Raw genomic sequence first — 23991 nt, forward strand, 5'->3', positions numbered from 1 at the left:
GCTTAAAAGCTTAAAAGCTCAATTCTGGTCCCGTACACCACGGATAAAATGTTAAGAAGCATCAGCACCCAGGGTGAAAATATCAGTTGCTGTTAATTTTCCATTTCAAAGCTACAAAAATTTTTGACTTAAATAAAAGGCAAAAACTACACACTCAACTGATGTTGAAGAAATAGTGGTAGCTTTTTTATGCTTTTTTGGGCAGGGGTAGTTGGGGAAAATGTGAGTTTGTGTTATGATTAGTGATTAAAAAAGGGATTTGAAGTCTTTTTAAACAATAAATATTAATCAAACATTTTTAATTTAAGTAAAGGCCTGTAAGAGCTTGCTTAATAGCTCCGAGCGATAAATTTCTTCATGCACAGTTCCAAGGTGCAACTGCGTAGTCCCAAAAGTACGAGCCATACAAATTTGCTGCCAACAGGACTGGACGCCAACATTGGCAGTCTACTGCTGCTGCTGACGACGTGAAAGAAAAAGGAACTGACGGGGACATAAGAAAGAACACACATGCAGCAGTGACGAAGCAGGAAAGCTGCGGCGGAGACGCTCGCGTTTGTCGGCATTAACACTTTTTCTGAGCTCGAAGAGGATGACTCAAACTGCGACACAGCGTTTTGATGGTGAGTTATCCTCTCCCCTTCAGTGGAGACTGCCTAAGGTCATGGACACATCTAGGCTGAGGCATAGGTGAACGGCTATGCTGTAATTCATTCCCTCAGCTGTCTAGACTCCATCAGCAGCAATGCACATTGATTCCTCTTGTCATATTCTCAACTCTTAGGACTTTTTCCCAATGTAATTTGACTGAAGAATCCAAGTGTGAGTCATTATATTGATATGTTTTGTTTGTCTTACCAAAGCTCAAAATAACCCTGAACCTCCACCCACTGCGCAGACTGTCAATGAAGCGTTCTCATCTCTTGTGGGAGGATTCTTCTTTTTTTTCCTGTTTTCCATAATAAATGCTTAGTGCCTTTAACTTTGGTGGTCTGCTAATAAGACCAGCTCAGTTGTCGTAAATCCACTTACTTCTGCATTCTATCAAACCAGTAATGGAATAAAAATATTTTTTCTTCTAAAAACCTTATTTTCCATTCATTATTGTAAGGAGGAATACATTTTGGCTCTCTAATAATCCCATTTTTATCACCATTATCATCTTAATGTTCCAGGTGAGGAAATTCAGTATAATTTTTGTTTCACCATGGCATGTTTCCACAGTGGTTATCCTCACAGCACGGATGCTCTGGATTTCAACACAAACCAGCGCCAATGGGGACCTTTTGTTTAGAATTTGCATGCTCCCTGTGTTCATGTGCATTTCCTCTGGGTGCTCCCGTAACCTCCCGCAGTTCAGTCATGCAGGTCAGGTAAATTGGATATTCAAAATTGCCCATAGGGCCGTGTTTGTTTGTGTTTTTCTCTGCTGGAGGTTCCAGCATCCCTACGATCCTGAAAAGGAGTAAGGTTATAGAAAATGGATGGATACTTGCTTACGACACAACGAAGACATGCAGAATGCATCACTAAATTGCACTGAGTTTATGTTTTAAAAAGAAACATACTGACTAGCATGTAATGCTGTTGCCCTAGTTAAGTCTATCTGAGGTGAGCGGCTAACAGGAATCCACAGTGCTTCAGAAGCACATTTAAAGATGTTGTAACATGAAAAACAGCTTTGTTTACTTTGTCTTAATTCATCAACTTGTGTGCCCTTAAAGACAAATTCAATGGAGGCTGCAAAAGTCTCGGATCTCTGAGCTCTGTGAAGCACCACGTCGCAGATGGGCGTTGTCACCAACATTGTAACATGCATGACGAGCCAGAATGGCTTTAGATACTTTATAACTGAAATATGGAAGCATTGAAATGGAAATGTTGAACATGATCGTCCTCTGTTGAGAAAAGACTTTGCGTTTGCAGCCGTGTTTGATTCTTCCATCTTAACTAAATTATCTCATAAATGTCGTAGACCCTTTTTCACAGCATCTGTTTTGTCTTGTCAAAGCAGGAGAAGTGCAGGCGGACTCAATAACACCAATAACAGTTTCGTTCCATTCAGGTGAGCCACTTCCAAGGTGCCGATGTTGAAAATGCTCATTCACTGTTAACAAAACAACCTGTGCTTTTCCAACTATGACAAGTCAAAATGTCTGCTGTGATAAAAGTCTATTCCCTTCCTGCAATTATCAAAAAGCACAAAAAACAAAAAAAAAAAAAAACAACCCTGCGTCTTGCAAAGACAAAGGAACTGAGAACGAGGCGGGAGTGTGCAGGTACCGTATTACTTCCTTGCTGCCCTTTCAGCTACTGTCTCACATCAGCCTGTCTGTGTATGAGGCCATCATTTCCATCTTTAGTTGGCTTTCACTGATGTCCTTTCAAAGCAGCATAATCATACATTTAAAGTTATAATAAACACAAACCAGGTCAGCCATGAAGGTCACGTGAAGTGTTTTAAACTGATTACTTTTAGCTGTTTTGTATCTAGCGATATGTGACTTGTAATTTATTGGCATCAGCGATGCTTCCATTAACCCATCTGCAGTTTGAAATCCCCAAGGGGGTGGTGGTGGTGGTTTGGGGGGGGGGTTGGGGGGGAGGGGGGTGTGTGTTGAATTGTTAAGCATCACAAGATTACTGGGTGATAGGATGGCCTGTGTTGCAATCTAATGAGGCTGTGTTTGTTTACCTCTTTCCCTACACTGCTTTCAGTGCAATGTGCCAGCATTTGCCCGACATGAATGCCAGTGTTTTGATAAAGGTCAATGAGAGTGAGACAAGGCCTCTAAAGTTTGCCTACTTTAATTAGCTCTGGCTTTGTGCTCTCTTCTCATCCCGTAGTGTCAGTACACCCATGTTCAGCCTTCAAGACATGACCAGAACAAAAATGGAGCTGAGTGGGCGCCAAATGAGAAGGGAAAGGTTCACTATCAGCAATGATTCACTGAGATGAGACACTTGAATCGCTCTGGCTAAAAATAGACAAAAAAGAACATTAATGAATTTGGGGGCGATATGATCGGGGAGGGAACTTGTTTAAATGGGATTATTTGTGATCGTTGCTGTACAGCGGCTCAATCATTCGCTGAAACTATTTCATTTTTCATACCGAATTACGAACACACCTTTTTCTCTGGATCACACATTTCTGGAGCTGTGAAGGTTTTAATCAATTGTCCAATCTTCCCCATCAAAAGATGTGCCACAGTGAGAGCCGTATCACCCACCCGCGCCTTCTTTCCTCTCTCCTAAGGTTGCTAGTAACAACAGCAGGAAACGGTGAGAAAAGGTCAGGTATTTGTCACTGGCCTTCAGTGAGAGCTGCTTTCAGTGTTAAACTCAGATATATATGCGGCTAAACTGAAACTGACCCACTTAACGTGCTTTTCAATTTCTAATCTTTAATTAAATCACCTATTCAAATCATACACAGTGATGGAAAACATCAGGTAAGATAAAATGCATGGAAAAAAAAAAAATTGTAATTCTGGCTTTCTCTCTTGGTCGGCTGCATGGTCATTTAACACAACACTTTGGAAGAGACTGAAATCTCAGAGCTATCTCATCTGATCAGCTCCAGCACGTTGGCTTTACCTTTGTGAAAGTGCTAGCATGGAGACATTACTGAAGTGCTGCTGTGTCAAAGTTGAACCTTTCTGTTAACAGAAATGACATGATGCATGAAACCACCTCAAGAGGCTGCACAGCCATATGCTTACTATGACAACAAACTGAGCTCTAAAAGAATATTAGAAGATAGAAGACGACAAAAATAGTTTTGCATCTCAATACTGGTTTGATTCAGTGATACCACCAAGCAGTGAAATAATGTAGATACGACATGCCCTCCATAGAAAGCATGACTATGGCAGACAGGGATTTTTAATTTAATTAAGTTTCATAGCAATTCTTAATAGACGAGTTATTTCTTAAGAATTCATTAACTCCTTGCTGCCCCAGTTTGGTAGATTACACATCTTCAGTACGTGAAGATGTTTCAAATATTGTTGCCACAATGAAATTTATTCAGATTTACTTCAAAATGCACAATTTAAAAGATGGTTGTGCAGGAAAACTGGAATCAAAATGCTAATTGAAGCAAAATAAAATATGTTCAACTGATCATTAATATGACATATTGCAAAATGCAAATGTTTAAAGTGATGAAAAAAAAAAACACTAAACTGATGGTTTAGTGGTTAGTGTTGATTAAATCACCATTCACGTCTGCACAGAATGTTTTCTTTCAGAGCGAGCGCTCTAATTGGATCACTTCATTTTCATAGCTTATTGGCAGAAACAATTTCATTCAAATTGAACTGAAAATTGCAGTTTAAAATAAATAATTATTAAATGTGGACATAGAGGTGAAAAAAATGTTTAATGAAAATGATTAAATGCTGCTAGGTCCACCAGATTGTTCAAACAAAACAAAAGTAGCCACTACAGCTTGCTTAAGTAAAAACAGATTTTAAAGGAGACGCCAAAAACATGCTAGGTAAAGTGGAGCTAACCTGGTATTGTCGCATTCTTTTAATGCTATCTGCATCACAAAGTTATTGTGTGACAATAACATGACCAAGAAAGAGTGAAGAAATGCACGTAACAGCAAAAATAAATGCGCTTCATCGTAATTCCTGTTGCGTCGCTCCAACACTCCAACACGCGCCCCCCCCCCCAATAGTTTCATATTTGTTCTACCCTGCGGTAAAGTGTAATGCACTTCCTTTGTTTATGCAGCAAGGAGTCTGCTATGGGAATTGGCAAGCCCGGCTCCAATGTCTGCAAAAAGTCAAGATGACTTACTAGTGGGCAAGTGTAAGTATGAGAAGGGGTCGACTCAAGAGAGTTAAGAGGGTCCTCAAGCGGCCTGCTGGGGACTTTCACTCTCTCCTGTATCGATTACTCTGTCCACCATGTAATTAGGCCTCAGTGAAAGCAAGTGGAAGAGAAATAGAAAAGTGGGGGGGGGGGGGCTCTGCAGCTCTCGCAGCAAAAGGCCATTTTTGTATGTTGTGTCAATAAACGGAGAAAGAACAATATGGATGCAGGATATATTAGCAGATACGTCACATTAATCCTAAATATTCTGCAGCTCACAGCCTTCTATCACCACGCGGGGTGATGGTGATCGAAAAACGGACAGGGGAGCGAGGGGAAGAGAAAAACTAAATATTACTACTGTTGTTGATTTAATAGTCAGTTTCGTCGCCCCCGGCCTATTGTTGTGTTGGGTTAGGGTTAGGTGATCAGTTGGGTCACCTAACCCTTGGGTGTTGGGTGATCAGATCTTCAGCCCATTTTATTGTAATCAGAAGAATTTTGAAATATTTTCTTCGAGTGAAATGTAACCAAGCACCTATTTTGCCTATTGCAGGTAAAACAGAACTATCCATGTTCAAAAACGGTTGCATGTTGCCCTCAAGATAAATGGCGACCATGGAGGGCTTCTCAATAAACTGACAGATATTTGTTTTTGTAATTATTTTGTTTTGTATGACCTTCCTGTTGTTCCCTTTTCTGTGTGAGGCGAGTTCACTCTGCTTGCCCCCCGCCCCCCCAAAGTCCCCTTGGAGTGGGACATTTGGTGTGTGAAAAGCTTTGCTGTTTCCCTTGACTCAGTCCACTACATGAAATTGCTTTGAATACATCCCTGCGGTGCAAATTGCACTTAGTGAATTCCTTCGGGTTAATAGATGTGCTTTCTAAGATGATTGTAACAGTTTAGAGTTGGTGACACGGCCTGAAGATGTAAAAGTGGGAGAATCATTGTTAAAACAAAAAAAAGTATCATAGTACACTAAATTGACCGCAGTGATTTCTAATTTGTTACTACTGCAGGTTAACAAAGTAAAAATAGAATTTAATTTACATTTCTTATTTAAAAACAGGTAATTTCATGTGGCTTTGATGTTTGCACTTCTTATTCTTAAAAACTTATGAAAACACGATGCTGTGCTTCTGATGATTGTTTCCAATTTTCAACCTTTGCATGGATTATTTCTACAAGCACCAATCTCCAAATTCTGAGCACAATCCCGGTGAAGGCTGATGATGTGACTATACTAGTTTTTACACAGTAACACTACCATCTACCCATAGACAGGATTTTTTTGTCATTTCTTGCATTTACTAACTACATTCGTGTTTATCTATGTTATAATCAATCACAATAACAAAAACAAAACTGTCATATAATGGTACAAGTATAACACATGGAGATCATTGCATTATTTGTTTCACTGCTGAAGCTTTTTTTTTCCCTAAATGTGAAATATTTACTCATATGGGCTTCACACACAGACCTCACACTGGAATCTGAATGGGTTTAAAATTTTGAAAGTGTTCGATACAAACAATTCATGATTGATTTCAAAATATTCCCAATTTCAAATGTGCAAAAATTCTCTGTTGAAATGAATGTGTCCTCTTTATCAGGGGGTGGTGGAAATCATCCTGTCATCCTCTTTAAGCATGTATTTGTTTCATTCACATAATCAACACAAAGTGTGAAAGGAGCTCACAGCAACTGACAAACAAGGCCAACGGAACACATTGGAGGATATCACACATTTAAATCTGTCGAGGTTTCGCCTATCAAATCACAATTACGCTACAGTGGCAGCTAAGTATTACCATATTAGCTTAAAAAAAGGGGGGGGGGGCTCCATTTACATAACAAGCACTGAAGCATGGTCTGATACCAGCAGTGACTTGTGGATTCAACAATGAAAATTAAACACCCCTTTAATCACAAAGCTCCTTTATTCATTCAGCGCAATTCTGCTTAACATTCAGCAATGTCGATTTGCTTCAAGTAATTATTACTGGCACCTCAACCGTGCAACGACAAACCGTGCAAGCAAAACTTTCAGACTCAGAAATGTGTCTGATATAATGTATTAGCTCTGTTAAGTGATCTCTTACCATTGAGAGGAAGAAAAAAAAAAATTCGAAATCCGATCAATAAGTTGTGAGAGCTAATTTGTTAGCAAACAGCTGTTGCTCAACACAAGAATTGAACTGGACAAATGTTTTCCCAGAGGAAAGTTCCTTCATTTAAATAAATATCTGAACATTTTTGCAGTATTTGGAGTTTTACTTAGTCTGCAGTGAACTAGTTAATAATGACATCTTGCAAATCAGTCCTGCTAACGGCTGATTTTTTGAGGCAGTGCAAATAGCTGTTTACATCCACTATAAGTCTTGTTCCACCATTTTGTAATTTCTCTTTTTTTAATATTACTAATAGTTGGTAAGTGCTGCATTTCAATGCCTCGGAGACAGAAACTTTTTTATATAGAAGTATATTTATATACCATTATAGGCTTTTTGTTGAAGTGTATGAGGACTTGTTTGGACTGGAATCTGGGGTTATTTAAAGCTGGAAAAAAAAATATTGTCCTTAGTGGCAGCCCCAATGTACAGCAAACATTTGTGACTGCTGTAATTTAAGATTAAAAGTCTTTAACTAATAAACTTTCATTATGGAGTTGTGAAAGAAAATCCGATGTCTGTTTTTATAGAGAAGGAGCAACTAACAACAACAGCAAGATGGAGGATGAAGGGCTGCAGGCTACTAGCTCCACACCTCCAACCTGTTAGTGAGGTAACCAGCTCCTTTCATGTTCAGCATAAAGGATGGAAGAAAAGGCCATTTACTGCCTGACTTCATCATTAAAGCAACAAGTTTATCTTGCTGCCTCCAGAGTTCTTTGACCTTGAGTATTAAACTGCATTTGCTCACCAGTAACGGCACGTGTTGCCATGCCAACCATGCCACAAGTCCTCAAGATTGTCAGCTTAAACCAGCTGTTGTGTTTTCCTACCAATTGTAGTCTTCCAATTTATGAGTTTTGGACATTTTTCGCAAGGTTAGCCGCCATCTGTGGCCTAAATAAGCAACAACCTCAGAATCAAAAGGAAGTAATCTCAGCCATATTGGAAGCACAGACAGCCAATTTACAGACAACACATACTTCAACTCAAGTGTTTAAAGTACTTATTGCATCACAAGCAATATCTCACACGAGACAACAAAGGCAGCACTAACTAACAGCACTCTTTCCATCGACCAGTCTGTGAGGGCAAAAGCTGAAAATTTCAAAGTAAATCCGCATCAACCAAATCCCATTCATCTGAAAAAATAAAAAATAAAAAACAAATGTTTATTCAGGTATAAGGAGGAAGAGTATAAATACAGAAATAGCTCGCATGCCTTTAAATTAGTTCATTTCCTTTGTTTTGTTTCCAAAACACAAAAGGTGTCTATGTAACAAATTCCACGTCCTTGTAGATAAGCAATCATAATTGAGTGTGAGCTAGACTTTGAGAAAGCATTATCTTAACATTGGTTCAGCTTGATTTGGAGCCAATTATCCACACCGTTTCAAAGTGAGGATTTTAAAGAAACATTAAAAAGTTGGATTTAAATAAATAAAGTTCAAGCAAGAGATCCTCCATAAAACTAAACTGACGAATAAAAAAATTAAAGCCCGAGCAATATAATTTATGAAATCTGCTTGGGGTAGAAATAGTCAAACTTTTTTGAGATTTTTCGCAATTTATTATCATGAGAAATTCATATAATATCAATGAAGCACAAATGTGGAAGCCTGTGAAGTCTTAGTCTTCTGGTTAATCTTCAGTACCTATTAAGTGTTCGATGACCAAAATGAAAGCACAAAAAGTCACGTACAGCGTCCAAGCGTGCTGTTTAGGTGAAGGAAAAAAAATCTGCCTGCCACGTATCAGAATATCTACGTGACTCCACAGCAGCATTATGTAAAATAAGATGCCAGCAGATGCATGAACTAAAATACCAAGAGCATCAGAGGAGAAATTGATCAAGGCTAATTAACTGAAAATCAAAATACTGAGGAGGTTCAAGGGCTCTTGAGACATGCAGGAGAAATGAAATGCTGGAATGAAAAGCCCCTCACTGTGCTGGGAAGAATCCTTGGGTGCTTGCACATGCTGCTGATCTGGGGCCAGTTTGGAGGTTTGTCAGCAGTCATTATGGAAGACCTAATTAGGTATCAAGTTAAATAAAAGGTATTTCACAGGCAGATGCTCATCTGTCTGATTATTTCATTAAATTACAACATAAACTTTCCTTCAAATGCAGCTATGGATGCGTCCCCCTGTGGCTGGACAACATAGACTCAAAAAGGTGACTCCTTCATGGCCCAACCAATCCCAAGAGTCATTGAAGGTGAGCCTGGGGATTGCACCTTTAAATGTTAGGATTATTTGTATTGTGTTAACACGGTCAGTCAGGGACAGAGCTGGCCACATAGCTGCAGTCCCTCCATAAGAAGGTGCATTTTCTCAAGGCTGCTAGCAAACGAGAGTCACGGTTTGCGATGCAACAATGTGATGATGCAAATTGAAAATCTTTCATTGAACAGACGTCTCACATGCCCTTTATTCCGCCAGCAGTCCGTCAGTGTCTGCAAGCCTTCACTTTCAAAAATGAAATTGCTTACTAGCCTCACACGTGATTTCCAATATCCTCACATCATTCAGCCACATTTGTGTTTATGGGCACAACAAAGGTCTTAATTCCATGAAATTGCCTTGCACTGAGATTTGCTACATGTGCCTCAAAGAAAAAAAGGGCTTTGGACTGAAGGTTGTTTTGTAGTGTAACACTACTTTACACCACCACTTCAAGAAAAAAAAAAAAAAAAAAGGACTCCGCTACAGTCCTCAAATCTCTCTCCAGTTAGGAGCTATGGGACAGTGACAACAAGGTCCCTCTTTTTCTCACTTGAGCTCAGTCTTCCTCTCACAGCAGTTACACAAGGGACATCTATGAAGCTAATGATGCCACATGAGGATAAAAGAAAAGTGCCTGAAGAAAACATATAGCTTTTCTCAAACCGGAGGATAAGCACACAAAAGTGGTATCACAGGGAAGTCTGTTAATGCTAACTCAGAAAAATGTGTTATTTATTTCACACTGTGACAGACTGGACGGCAATAACAAAAAAAATATAAAAAATTGGGCCAATGTGACACAGAGACAGTCCAGATAAACTGCAAGTGTGTATTTGTACTCAGCTCATATGCATCTGATTTCAAAACAAATACAAAACCAGGACACTTGTTGTAACGGTCCCTTTTGAACTATACTGTACTCAATTAGCTCTCTCTCTGGCTCTAATCTGCATTTTTCCGTAGCACAAACATCTGCTCTGTGTATCCTCCAGCAGTGGTGTGAAGTTACAGAGAATTTGGCACCAATTGAACCTGAATAAAAGTTCAAATTTCTTTGCTCATGAAATCATTACCAAAATCTAACAAAACATGTCAAGACCAATGCAAGCATTTGACAGGCTATGGTGAAATCATTTGTTTGAAGCTTCAGTGTTGTCTGATAAATTTACCAAAGACGCTTAAAGATAATGACGACAGTTGTCAGGATTTCAACTTTATTTACCGACTGAATGACAAATCGCTCATCGTATGAGAGTGAGACTGCAAATTTGGGGGATAGAGGGGAAGATACAACAGACTTTTATTAGAGCTCGTTATTCCTCCCTCAGTTTCGTAAGTAGGCTTGGCCACGGTGGTATCTCTGAGTTTCTCCCATTTGCTGCATTCTGTTCTGTTCCTGCATTATGTGTCAATAGCAGATCAATGTGTTACAGTCATGTGTCAAATGTTTCGCATTTAAAATCGGTTAAAGTTCAGTGGACAGAAACTGCTATTGCTGTGCTAACTTACTGTGAGCTCAAACTAAGATGGGCTCAATAAAGTTACTGCCAGAAAGCTGCAAATTGCAAAAGATGACCAAATGCCCAAATGTCAACACCGGCTCCAGTGGAAGGAACAAATCTACGTTGGGGAGAGGGTCAGACAGCTGCTGCTTCCTGGCCATGGGACGCATCTTTGCGAATAACAAAATATGGTTCTAATTTTCTAATTTATGTCCCAAAAGGAATAAATAAATCCCATAGATGTTAACCCAGCAACAAAGTGCAAAAGTAGGTATAAGAAAGTGTCATTCCGGGGATATTCTGATCTGCAGCGTCCCATTGATTGGCTAACCTGGAAAGGTGGCCCAGTATTGTTTTCCAAAGCTGTTTCCTCTCTGGAGTTCTAGTTGTTTCACTGATGTCATGGCTAACAGGGAAACCAAGAAGGCAAACTGGGGCCCTTCTCTGCAGAGTGGGCATGTTCTCCCCGTGTCTGCGTGGGTTTCCTCCCACCGTCCAAAGACGTGACTCTTTGTCCGTAGGTCTGCGTGTGAGTGTGAGGCTGTTTGTCTCTGTGTGAGGGACTGCTGAACTATCCAGGGTGTACCCTGTCCTCACCCAGGGCGAGCTGGGATTGGCTCCAGCAACCCCCACTACCCGAATTAATGAATCTGACGTTGGGGAAGAGGGCATTGAAGATCCTGGAGATGGGCGTGGGGGGCTGATTGTTTGGACATACACAGGAGCAGAGAGTGAGGCAAGCTAGCAACAGAAACAGGCAAAAACAACATCTAAGACTGAAGCTAGATTCTCTTGACCACAGGCCATGTGACCCGAGAGACGACCTGGCAGTGAGTGAAGGTCAAGGCAGGGCAGAAATACTGGCTGGTGATTAACTGATTATAACCAGGTGCTTGATGGCAGAGGAGGGCCAGCTGCGGATCATGGCAGGCAGACCAGACTGAGCTGATGAGGCACAGAGACATGAAACAGAAAACACAGAGCAAACAAGACAACCAGTCACAGGCAGACTGAAAAAAGCAAACCGACAACAGACTGGCAACACACAATCACAGCCACACAACCAGGCAGACAGAATGAGCCACACAGATGGCTTCATGACATAATGTGCAAAGAAATTAATAAATTCTACTGAAGAGTTAGACTAAAACAGATCCCACTTTAAGATATAGATGAATTGAGATTGAGATATAGTTGAGATTTACTTGAATGAATGTGAGCAGAGAAGGCTAACACTGATTTAGTGCCAGTGGAGCAGTAGTTCATGGTATTTACTGTCGTGTCCTTTTAAATTGAAGAGAGATAGATTTCAATAAGCTCGGGCAACATACAGCAATTACAAAAAAAAACAAAAAAAAAAACTGTTCCTCTTCAGTCGCGGAGCAACCTGTTAGAGTTCTTGGAGGTACACCATGTCAGTCATCTGCAGTTCCTTGTTGTGTGCAGAAAGCTTTGGCACTCCTGCGTTAGTCTGACTTTGAAAATAAATAACAGCAGTCGCACGTTGCAGCCAAAGCAGTATCAGAGTTACTAACTTTGTACACAGTTCCCCTGAGGAACCGGCTTGGTAGACTCTGTCCATTATTGATAAGAAAATGGCATCTGTGAGGAACGGGTCAACAATGTGACCTGATTTCTGAAATTAAAACTGGGGCCATTTTCAGTGAGGAAGTTAATACATGCTTGTAATGTTTAGTAGTTCATTTTGGCCATAGTAGCTGTTTTATGCTAAACACAGAATCACAACTAGAAAAATGGATACATGTTCTGTATTGCAATCACAAAGCTGAACCCACAACACATGACTGAAAAGTTCAATCGGTCTGGTTATACAGCAAACACAGATTTTGGGGATGGTAGTCAAGGTGAAGGGATGGGAGTGTCTGCCCATCAATCTGTCCATTGGGACAGTCAGGTGAAGTCAGGCAGCGGGTGATGGAGCATCAGGCATAAAGGCAGAAGACAGAGCAGGAGACGGGATCTTGACAGACAAGCTGTATCTTTAGTTGGCTGAAATCTGTTGACAACCTGATGTTTTCTGTTCTCTTCGAGAGACTGTGACTGTTCTATTATACGGCTCTGCCACTTGTATTGTGTTTATTCCGGATGCTGATTTTGGTCATTCAGAGAAAAAAGAAAGAAAAAAAAAACATGGTCCATTGAAGTTCCCTGATATGTGCATAGAAGATGTGAGACATTGTAAGAGAAAAATAGTGCTAAGCAGAGAAGATCACATGAAAGAACATTTCTGTCTCCACATTTTAGCTACCAGGGAAAAGGTCATTTTGCTTCCATTATATCAACAAAGATGAAGCGCAAAAAAGAAGCAACTGTAATCCTGTAATATTGTTTATACTGGAGCTATTTGAAATATATATATATATATTCTAGTATAATTTAATTTAATTACAGTATAGATGCGTTTACTTATTTTTTGATATGTCTAATCTGTTAGAAAGTACATCTTGTTACCTCTTGACTCGTAGGAAGTCTGACCAAAATAAGTCATGGTGGCTGAGTAACGCTTTAGAAATTTGACCTGGGACTTCCATCAATTATGTGCACATTAGGGAACCACTGATGAGGGACTGGGACAGGGCTAATGCAAACTGCTGCAAAGTGAAACATCGTTTGTTGATTTTGAATGATACCAAAATACAGACACATTTCCCTGGGACATTACCATAAACTACCCACCCCCCCTTCAAATCCTCGAGATATTTTGGTGGTGAAAAAGTAGAGTGACTAACAGAACAGCTGTCCAGAGAAAAGGAAACACTAGGCGAAAGTTAAAGCTTCTTGTTTCATACACTGTGAAGGAAGTAAAAGTCGTCCTTCTTTGTGTTCATTATTTATTTAATGAAACAGCAGGAGAGATGTCATCCATTCCATAATGCTCAAATCCATTTGCCTCTTTAATTATCTATTGCTGTCTAAATGCACTGCCCCATTTTCTTCTTCTTCTTTTTTTTGGGGGCGGCTTTACAAATTGGAAAATGTGTCAGATTTTTGTGTTGTTTTGACAGCTGAAACTTGGTTACAACATTCCCTCCCCTCCTGCTATGGTTTTCCTATAGCGCAGTCAGCCTACATAGAGGCTGATGTGACATAATGATCAAGCTGTCAGTCCTGTCACAAATGCCAGAGCTTGACTCATTTAGGTGAGCTACCTCCTTCGCGATAATGATTATGTTGCTTGCAGCAGTTTGAGGAAGTCTAAAAAGCGTTGCGTGCAGAGGTATCAGCATGACTCGATTAAACGAGATAGCATTTCCAACAAAGGATGCGTATGGGATTGTCAACATAAAAGGCAAAACACCAAGCATATAATTGAGTAAATCTGAGCCCGGAGACTATTTTCTTTTTGTTCATAGACAGTAAGTACATATAGGCACATATTTGGTGTCTTTGTTATTCTTTGTTTGATACGCTAAGAGTTCGCAAATAAATCTGCTGTTAAATGAGTTGATATTCAGCATCGCAGGCTCCCATACATCCAAAAACCTTCACGCTCTGCCATTGTCGAAATATAAGCACACCGCCCAATCATGTTGGTGATGATTTTAGTCAGTTTTTCCATAAACCCATTGGTTCCACGTAAAAAGCTGTCCCACCCAGAAGAATTATTTTTAAAGTGGCACATTTTTTCCACAACTTATCCAATGATCCATTATAAATGCAGTAATATGTCTATGTAAGTACAAGCACAATACGATACAATGCAAACTACACAACAACACAAACGTGTTTCAACACCGCCGATCAATAATAAAATCCATCACCATTGCATCTATTGAAAATGCAATGAGAAAAACTTTGCTTGTAAGCAGCTTTTCCCTCCAAGCCAGTGAAAATCCATGGCACGCCATTGAAAAACAGCATGTAAAAGTATTGTTTTTAAGCATGCAAATAAATTGTGCACTAACTGTCACACAAATTAAAGGAACCAGTACATCAAGAACTCCACGCTAATGGTTTTGAAAAAAGTATATGATTGAATTAATAAGATCTTATGTCTACACAAGGTGTTAAAAACTCTTAGTTAAGATATTTCAGCAAGATTGTCTTCAATGATGACTACAGTAAGGACTAGATTGAGTTCCTTTCCATTTTATAATCATAGCTGCTGCTATGTAGCGAGCATATTTTTCTCAGTTGAATGTAGTTGATTCATGTAATACACAAATCAAAGCCTGTTTGGTTGGGATTCAAAGGGAAAGACAGACCCCCCTGGGAAGCGAAGTCATACGGGAGAAAAGTTAGGCAGTGCCTTTGAAGCCTGAGTAAATGAGGCGCTTTCGCTCATCTGGGGAGTGGAGGAGAGAATGAGCAAGAGGATGCCTGTGATGCAGACAGACGTACCTGCAGATGGATCATTTCACAGAAGGACAAGTGCCATATCACTGCAGCAGCCTCTATATTCAACAACTCATGTAGACTCTCAGACGGGGAGATATGAAATTGCTCAACAGTGCTGGTCTGAGTGAAAAGCCACGGCCTTATTTTCATGTTTCTACAGGTGACAGCAGTTCAACAACAGGAATCCAATGACAGAAAAAAAAAGTGTACTAGAACAAAGCCAGAACGTGAAACATGGAGCCAGAGGAATATCTTGGGGGGGGGAAAAAAAAAAAAAAAAAAAAAAAAAAAACATTTGACATAACTGCAAGCTGGACCAACCCATTGTAATGTACTCCAGAAACAATATCTATCTAGGACAGTGTCTGCATTGTCGCTTTGGATGCCAAGCGTGCACAATGGCAAGCTTCAGCTGCAACCAGTGCATCTCTACGGCAATAAAAATATGATTGTCAGATTGCAAGCTGTTTCACTGTTTATATAGTTTGCTCCTGCTCGAGGGTTTATTACCTAATTGACTGACATTTAGATTTCCTCTTGTCACTCTGTTGAATTAAACCAACTGTGTTTGTCATCAGATTACTGTTTCGCACAAACTGCAGTTCAACTCTGTGTACATTAGGCGTAATTGGCACCATACACGCTAGAGCAAACTGAATAACTTGCGGAGTTGTGAAATTAACTTTGCTCGAACTACACGTGACTTTTTTCAATTGCAGCCCTGGCATAAAAGAACATTTATGCTGCAGAAATTCAAAGGTGTGCAAAGGGGAGGGATCAGTTGTGAGTGGAATATTTAGGCAGAGGGCGAATACGCGGTCCATCAGATGCAGGGCTTCTTATTTTAGACCACAACATTCCTCTTTAAAAGGGAATATGTCAGTCAACAGATGAAAAAGCTAACAAAACACATAAATGAATGTAATTCTGTTTTAAACTTGGCCGAGAAAGATCACTTTTTCAAGCTGGTCAAAACAGCCCTCTGAGCAGAGTGTATATTCAAGCAAAGCTGTTCTGAGAATGATTTATAATGAGACAGCTGAGTGTGTGGTTTCTTCCTCCTGTTAACAGACTAAATCCAAAATAATTCATCTGACATCTGCAACGCAAATCAGCAACTAGTATTACTTCACAAAATCTCAAAGAAATGTGCACAACTATTTAGACTCCTGCCGTCATATAGTTTCATTTACACCTCAAAGTGCTGTATATTCACTGCTCTCTCATTTTGATGGATCTTTTCTTCTGGGACTAATTATTAAGATTTTCTCGTTATACCCAGCGAGAAGAGTTGTCTCCATTCTAATCTTCAGCCATGTGACATTGGGTGTAATTAATTCCAGTTGAGCTTTCTATTTCTGGCCTGGCTGTCTCTACCGAAAGCAGGATGGCGCGGGTTTATCACCTCTCACTAACACCTCCTGTTTGGAAGGCAGAGCAGGTGGGGAAAAGAACCAAAAAACCTGATGGAGTCATTCCTGGAAATCAACTAGACCGAGGCCATGTCTGAATCAGGAGTCGGAGTCGGGCCTTAGCTTTTGTCCCAGATTTACACAGGATGTTTCAGGCTATTAAATGCTTTTTGACTTATAAGAGTACTAATTTCGGCCTAGAAGATGAATTTATAATGCTCAAAAGAACCTTGTGATTAATTTGATTGACAGTATTCTGGTTAATCCACCTCAAATTAACTGTGCATTGATGCTTACATGCAGCTTTATGGGGGCCCAATGCACGATGCTGTTTGAGGGCCTATTGTGCCAAATTATGGATAGTGATGGTGAGTGGATAGATTCCTAAGGATATCCACAAAGATCCAATAGTCATGTTACATTTAAAGAGGAAAATAATCTGGAGTCATGAAAACCTGATGCACCCTGGTGGTGAGGGGGCATTTTGCATTTGCACAGCCTGCTTAAAGGGGTTAATCGAAAAATGCCTCATGATATTTAATTTTTCGACATCTCTTTATATAAGTTACAGAAATTCTTACATAACAAATCCTACCTCCATTTTTACTTGCTGGTACATACAGTATACTGGGTGGATGTTAGCAGTTGGGAAAATGGGACTCATACTTATTGACATAGTTTTATTAGTACACACTGTTCAGACTTTGAGAATATAAGATTTCTCCTGAACAAGACCTTCGCAGTGCTAAAGGAGCTATCATGAAGCTACATGCTAGCCTCGTCTCCAGGCTCTTCTGCTCGCACCAGCTCAGTCTTTCAGACGTCCCCAGACTTTCTTTCAGACTCCACATCCACTTGCTCATCGGTTTTCTGTTCCCAATCTCCTCAGTTTACCTGCCCGCTCACACCACTTTCGGTATTTTAAGCCCGCCTTTAACTCGCCGCCCATCCATCCATAAGAGTTATTTTCCTCCGTTTATAATGTTGTACCTGCTCTCCCATATCCACCTCTGCTTGACGATCAATGAATCAATAAAACCTTATTTGTATTTGGGGTTTTTTTTGTTGTTGTTTTTTTTATCCATTTAATTGCTTTCTTGCCAAGGAACTAAGATGGTTGATCCCGGTGTTACAGTCAATATGAAGCAACCCAGTCAGATAGCTGAGCTAAGCCGCCTTCCCGTGTGCCACAGCTGATACTACAAAGGTTCATTCAGAACCTGCCATCAACATGGCCAGAGAGCCAATATTTTTTTATCTACACCGGTTAAGCAAATGAGCGACTCGAACGACAATATCGTGACGCATAGCTAAAATTCTGGTGAGCTAACATCCTAATTGTGCAGACCTTCTGCAGATTGAATAAAATAATAAAGAAAGAAGAAAAAGGAAGGACAAAATGAAAAAGAGAGATGGAGAGCAGAAGAAGAACATCAAGCTATGTGGAACTGCTGAGCTGTAATTTACTTGAGAGACGACAGGAAAGATACAGGCAGAAGTCCCAGACTGATAGCTCCTGGTTATGAGGGGAGTGGAACATCAGTTATCTGGTGGCTAAGTGACAGAGCGTGTTGATTGTACACAACACAGCCACAACTCTTCAAAGAGGTACGCTGGGTCTTAAATCAAAGAAAATTCCTGTCGTTTTACTCTTCCCCTCCTTGGCAATCTATTTCTCCTTAATATTTCTTCACACCCACACGGCCCAGCACTGCATGTTGGCTCGTTCCACACTTTACAAATGACCACACGCACAAGAAAAAAAAAAATAAACATAAATAAAACCTTTGACCAGCTCCTTTGTGCGGTGCATACATTTTTAAACCCCAAAATATATGATACGTCTCTGTGCAAGCTGCAGAGTAATGGGTTTAGTATACACGATGCTCCTGCACAGTATAGACTGCACTTGCAGGCCGCCAGACTCTTTCAAGTGTGCTCTTGACACAAGCGACTGTGCTGTAATATCAAACAAAAACCAGTGTTATCCCAACAGCTACATAGCAGCAGGCAGCAGCTCCCAGGGCTGGGAGCTTGAATTGGGCTGACAGTGAAGACTTGAAGGAGTAGCATTGGGCTGCAAGCAGCAATTATCAGACTGGCACCTGCTGATAACTGCCACCAGACAAAACAGGACCGTGAAATATTTCCCCCTCTCCACTCCGGCTTTTTTCATTTTCACATCCTCCACTTTTTACACCTTTACTGCCACTTCTCACAACATGTGCTTAAGCAAACTTTACTTTAATATCACATTGTGTTTATTTTTTATTTTTTATTTTTAACATCATTTGTAAAAGCTGTATCTGTATTTCATTAGCAGTGAAGACACTGTCCAATCGGCAAATCTAAACCAAATTTAATGATGATGCCCTGAATTCATCATCCATTACCCATGGATTTGAAGTGAGAGAAATATTTCCATATCTTTACTTTAAAATGAATTAAATTTGGGATAGATGAACTCAAGGATTAGAAAAGCGTTGAAGGTGACCCTCTCCTCATTCCATTCCCTGAACTATCCTTTCTGCCAGCGAGCTGTGTGACTTTGAAGAGTAGCAGAAAAGAAAAGAATAAAAAAGAAAATCCAAAAACCTCTACGTCTCCAGATTGTATAATTTAATATTGTGAGGGTTGAGCAACATGTTCTCTGGTAAACAAACTAAGTGAGAGTTGAGATATCTTGACAGGCAGGTGATAGACGTAATTATAAAAAAGTAAGGACTCAGTTGCAGCCTCTCTCGTTCTTTTTCATCATACCTTGGGTTGTCCATAAGGAATTGTTAAGTTTGATTATGAGGAGGTTTATGAAAACCTTCTGAACATATAAAACAACAACAAACCAAAGGTTTAAGGTTGTAAAAATGTCATAAAACTTTTTAATAACTTCTACTTTGCTCACAGAATCGACTTCTCTTTCTTTCTTTTTCGGTTCAGTTTCAGTTTTCCTGATGCGCCTGAAAGTTTACAGCTGCGAGAGTAATCTCTGTCCTCTTACTTTGTTGTGACTCTGCTCTGACACCATCTTGGTGAAGGCAAAAAATATTTCCTCCTTGGCCCATTTTTCCTCTGAAACTTTTTTCTGGTTGATAGAAAAACCTCAAAACTCCTTAAGGTTGGCAGAGCTTATAATGCATTGTATACGGAGAATAAAAAAAAAAAAAAATCACGTTCTTTAAGGATGTTTTTGTGAGTTTGTCTATTTTGCACGGAAAGTGCACCTGAGTCTGCTTCTTCTGAGGTTGCCAAATGCAGCAGAGTTTGACAAGATTAAAGAGAGGATAGTTTTTTCTTTTGGGGTAGCATTGATGCCTGCGCCTTGTTTTTGCCTTTCTGCATACTGAGTGTGTTTCTTACCAGTACCAGAACTGGCAGAAGTTTGGTTGGAGCCTGATACACCACACACACGGTAAAATTCATCCAGTGTAGTCCGCTCATGACAATGTCGACTTTCTGAAGCAAATTCACTCGGGGCATATCCAATAACCCTCCCAGTGACTCAGAAATAATAATTATAACAACTCTAATTCATCTGAAACTCTTTCTGCTCCGACAGAGATTAAGGTCTCCATTTGTTGAATGAATCATCCTCATCCTCATCACAGACACCTTCAAAGTGGGCTGGCAAAATTAATCATATTAAAATTGCAATTTTGATTCATAATTCTGTGTCATATTTCTTACTTGCATGACACATTATTCAGGATGGTGGCACCAAAGTCGGGATTGTAATGCAGGAAGTGAGCAGCAGCGTGCAGTTTGAAGACAGCATTTTAAAATGAAAACAATCTAGACAGCGATTACGGGTGTGTATCATAAATGATGCTGCACCTGAAGCATTTCTAAAGCTTTCAGGGCTCCAACACTCAACTGCACTGATACACCGTCTACTAAAGGAAATAGTATTGCGGATGTAGCCTTAGACAGAAGCAAACGAACAACAATTATCGCCTTGGATCTCCTTTGTCCAACTGTTTCTCAGACTAACCCAATGGTGCCTCAGCTACTTTGCTCTGCGGAGCAAAGAGCTCACAGCTGAGACACAGAATAAAACCCCGGCTCACACAAACAGTTGTCTGCCTGGATGTTGCCACTATAGTTTGATTAGGATAGAAATGTGGTCACAAAGGGGCCACAACTCTTTTGAAAAATAATTTAAGCCAGAATTATTAAGAGACTATCCGGGGGAAGCAACGGAGGATCATCTTGGAGGGGAACACGCTACATGGAGGCACTTACATAGCAATTACTACCACCAGTACTCCTCTGGTGATGCTGTTGAGGATTTGAACTCCTTTTCTGATGAGGTCAGGTCCTTGTTATAATTACTTGTGTCACTTTAGTACACACAGCTACAAACTGGAGCACAATAAAAGGAATAGTAATTAGGGTGCTCGAAATTATTAGAGGCGAATTTCAAAATCAGCAGAGGGGGAGCGCTATTTCATTAAATCTATGAACATGTCATATAAATAACGGAAGTAAAATTACAGAGGGATCTGAAGGAATAAACAATAAGGAAATCAGCACCAGATTTATGAGTGTTTCTATTCTCTTTCTGATTGCCTTTAAATACACATTGAACATGAGATAACAAAATTGTTCAGGACTATTTGTTTCCCGTTTCCCTCGGAGGATCCCACTTTTACACCATTTTCACAGTCCTTGGGTTGCAGTCAGTTACATGTGCAGGTCACTTGATTAAGGAACTTAAAACACACCGACTGTTGCTCTATTGGGATATTTATTGATGCTTTCAGCTATTTCTCACTTTTTCCTTTGTATGTACTAAACACTGACATTGAATATAAGCGTCAATGCAGAACAGTTATGTTTTCGTTGGAAATAGTGATGTAGAAAATGGTACTAACAACATCATGGAGGTCAATAGTGTCTACCAACATCCATCGTGTTTTCCATCTGGAACACAAAACATGATACACAGTGATGCATCTACACATGAGCAACCTTGACAAGTCCCTTCACAAAGCCCAGATCAGGTGACTCACTGATATAAAACATAAAAGTTCTGCTGTTTCTAAATGAGAAAAGAAAAGAAAAACTGTACATATCTGACTGAATAGATGTGGACAGCTGCAAAAGATTTCAGTAACTATTACACTTGTCTTCTTTCTGCTTTCCCGATGGACTGCTTGGGTCTGGAACTGTTTGTCAACATCTCAATGTTCATAGGAAAAGAAATTTGTCAAACTAAACCCACACAGTCTCACATGGTTACTGTCTTGTTAGCTATGTGAAAACCACTTCTCGATATATTATCTCTCCCAGTGCTGCGTAGCAAAAAGCAATAGTGAGCTTGTTAAAAAAAAAAAAAAAAATATATATATATATATATATATATATACACACACACACACACACAGTACAGGCCAAAAGTTTGGACACACTTGCCTATTCATTTGAATGGTGTGTCCAAACCTTTGGCATGTACTGTATAAATATATATATATTTTATTGATTTATTTATTTATGTTTTGTTTTTTTTTTTCAAAATGTCAAAGTCCGATCGGTTTATGAAATTCAACCTAACCAGAACATTTCTGCTTAAGATTACGTGGCTCCCTGCCAACGTAATATGAAGTCCTTTTCTTTTCCCACAACCAATACTATTCATCATTCTACAATATATCATCTCAATATATTTGGATATCAAATTATGTAATAATGGAGCCTGAGATGTGATAATCACAATCTCACTCAGTACACAGTAGGTAATTTGATCCCGTGGGGCTAGGAACGAAAGTTTGAGTAAGTACGTGAATTATTGAAAGAATACCCACTTAGAACTGTGCACTACTTGTTCATAGGAGATATGAATTATGCTCGGGGCCATTAAGTGCACACATCTGTATTGGAAATTCAACAGTTTCAAACTTTTAATCATAACCTTTAATGAACACTCCTGAATGGCACTGAACGTAATACCTTTGTTTTAACAAGATATGAAACATAAGAGTGACATTACTGTTTCAATTTACCAAAAAAAATAAATATTGTAATTGTAGCTAATTTGTTTGAGCTGATAATGACCCAGTCAGACACACTCGTAATAGTAAATCAATTTCTGAGTGGGTTAATTTATGCATAGGTAGCTTTGATGCTTTATATAATGGGAGAATTTTGATTATATGGTCCCTTGGTGAAATTGTCAATATGGAAAGACTCCGATTTGCAGATGGTTTGTTGTAAAAGGACAACTGAATAAGCTAAAATGGGGACTTAACTTGGTAGTCCATTTCATTACCAAAAGAAATAGAAAAAAGGCATAACCTACAAGGGGAAAAAAATTAATAAATACAAAAATCAGCTGACATTTTTATGGTGGGAACACAGCAACGGAGCCAAACATTCAACGATGAATTCTCAGGCTTGTGGTGTCGACATGCAGATATGTTATTTTCATGCACGCCATCATGCCCTCTGGCTTGTGATTGTGGCTGCTTAATAGGATCTCTGGAGAGCGCCTGTAAACATCAGATGAAGTTTGCTGTGATTTCTGAGAACATACTTCAGTCACAGTCCCGCCTCGCTCCACTATGTCGAAAACAGCCACGCAACATTTTAATAAATCACTTTAATAGAACTGAGCAGCGTAAAACAAAAAAAAAAAAAAAGTGCCTTTCAAGAATAATGACCCACCAGGGTTTTCATATTTCTACAGATTCTCAATGCGCTACCTTCTATTGTATTAATAAACAGCGCCCTATTATTATCAAGTCTGATAAACAAAAGCGAAAAATGTCACAGGCTTAAACTCGCTCACTCTCAGAGCTTTTGTCCAGTATTATAAATATTTCACTATATACTTTTAATAAGCTAGATGGGGAGAAAAAGAAACAGCTGAGGGTTGTTTACTGGGTTGAATCAAACTGTTTCTTTCTTATTGTTATATTTTGTTTGATATCTATCTATATCCGTCTAAAAGCCAGATAATTGCACAAACTCCACAAATGTTTTTTTTTTTTTTTTCCCCACATTATCTAAATGCTCCTCGAGTTTGTAAGAGCTGAGACACACTGAGTGTTTTTCACTGACTGAGAGTCACTGAAGATTGAATGATGGTGAAAACACGCCGCACTATGATGTACTCCAGTGGAATTACTAATTCTGTGACATGCAAGACTTCTTCTGTCTCCATTAACGAGCACATTCATTAGAACGCCGCACATTCTGCACAGTTTTAAGTCCATAACATTGCTTCTCAGCACAGTTGATAATAAGTTGATAAGTGTAATTTCATCATTAGGGCCAGGAAACTGGCAGCACGGCTCCAATATTATTTGAAAATCATTTAATTAATCAATGACTTCATTTCATTTGCAGTGCTCATCAGTCATTGACTTATGTTGAACAAGCATCCAGTCAGGTGAAATCAATTTCAGAATGTCATAATGATCGGTAATACCACTGAGGCGTGATGAGTCACGACTGAAAGGAAGCTAATTCTCATTTTCTTCTGCTAGAAGCTG

This window comes from Echeneis naucrates, chromosome 15, assembly GCF_900963305.1.
Source record: "Echeneis naucrates chromosome 15, fEcheNa1.1, whole genome shotgun sequence".
Classification (NCBI taxonomy): domain Eukaryota; kingdom Metazoa; phylum Chordata; class Actinopteri; order Carangiformes; family Echeneidae; genus Echeneis; species Echeneis naucrates.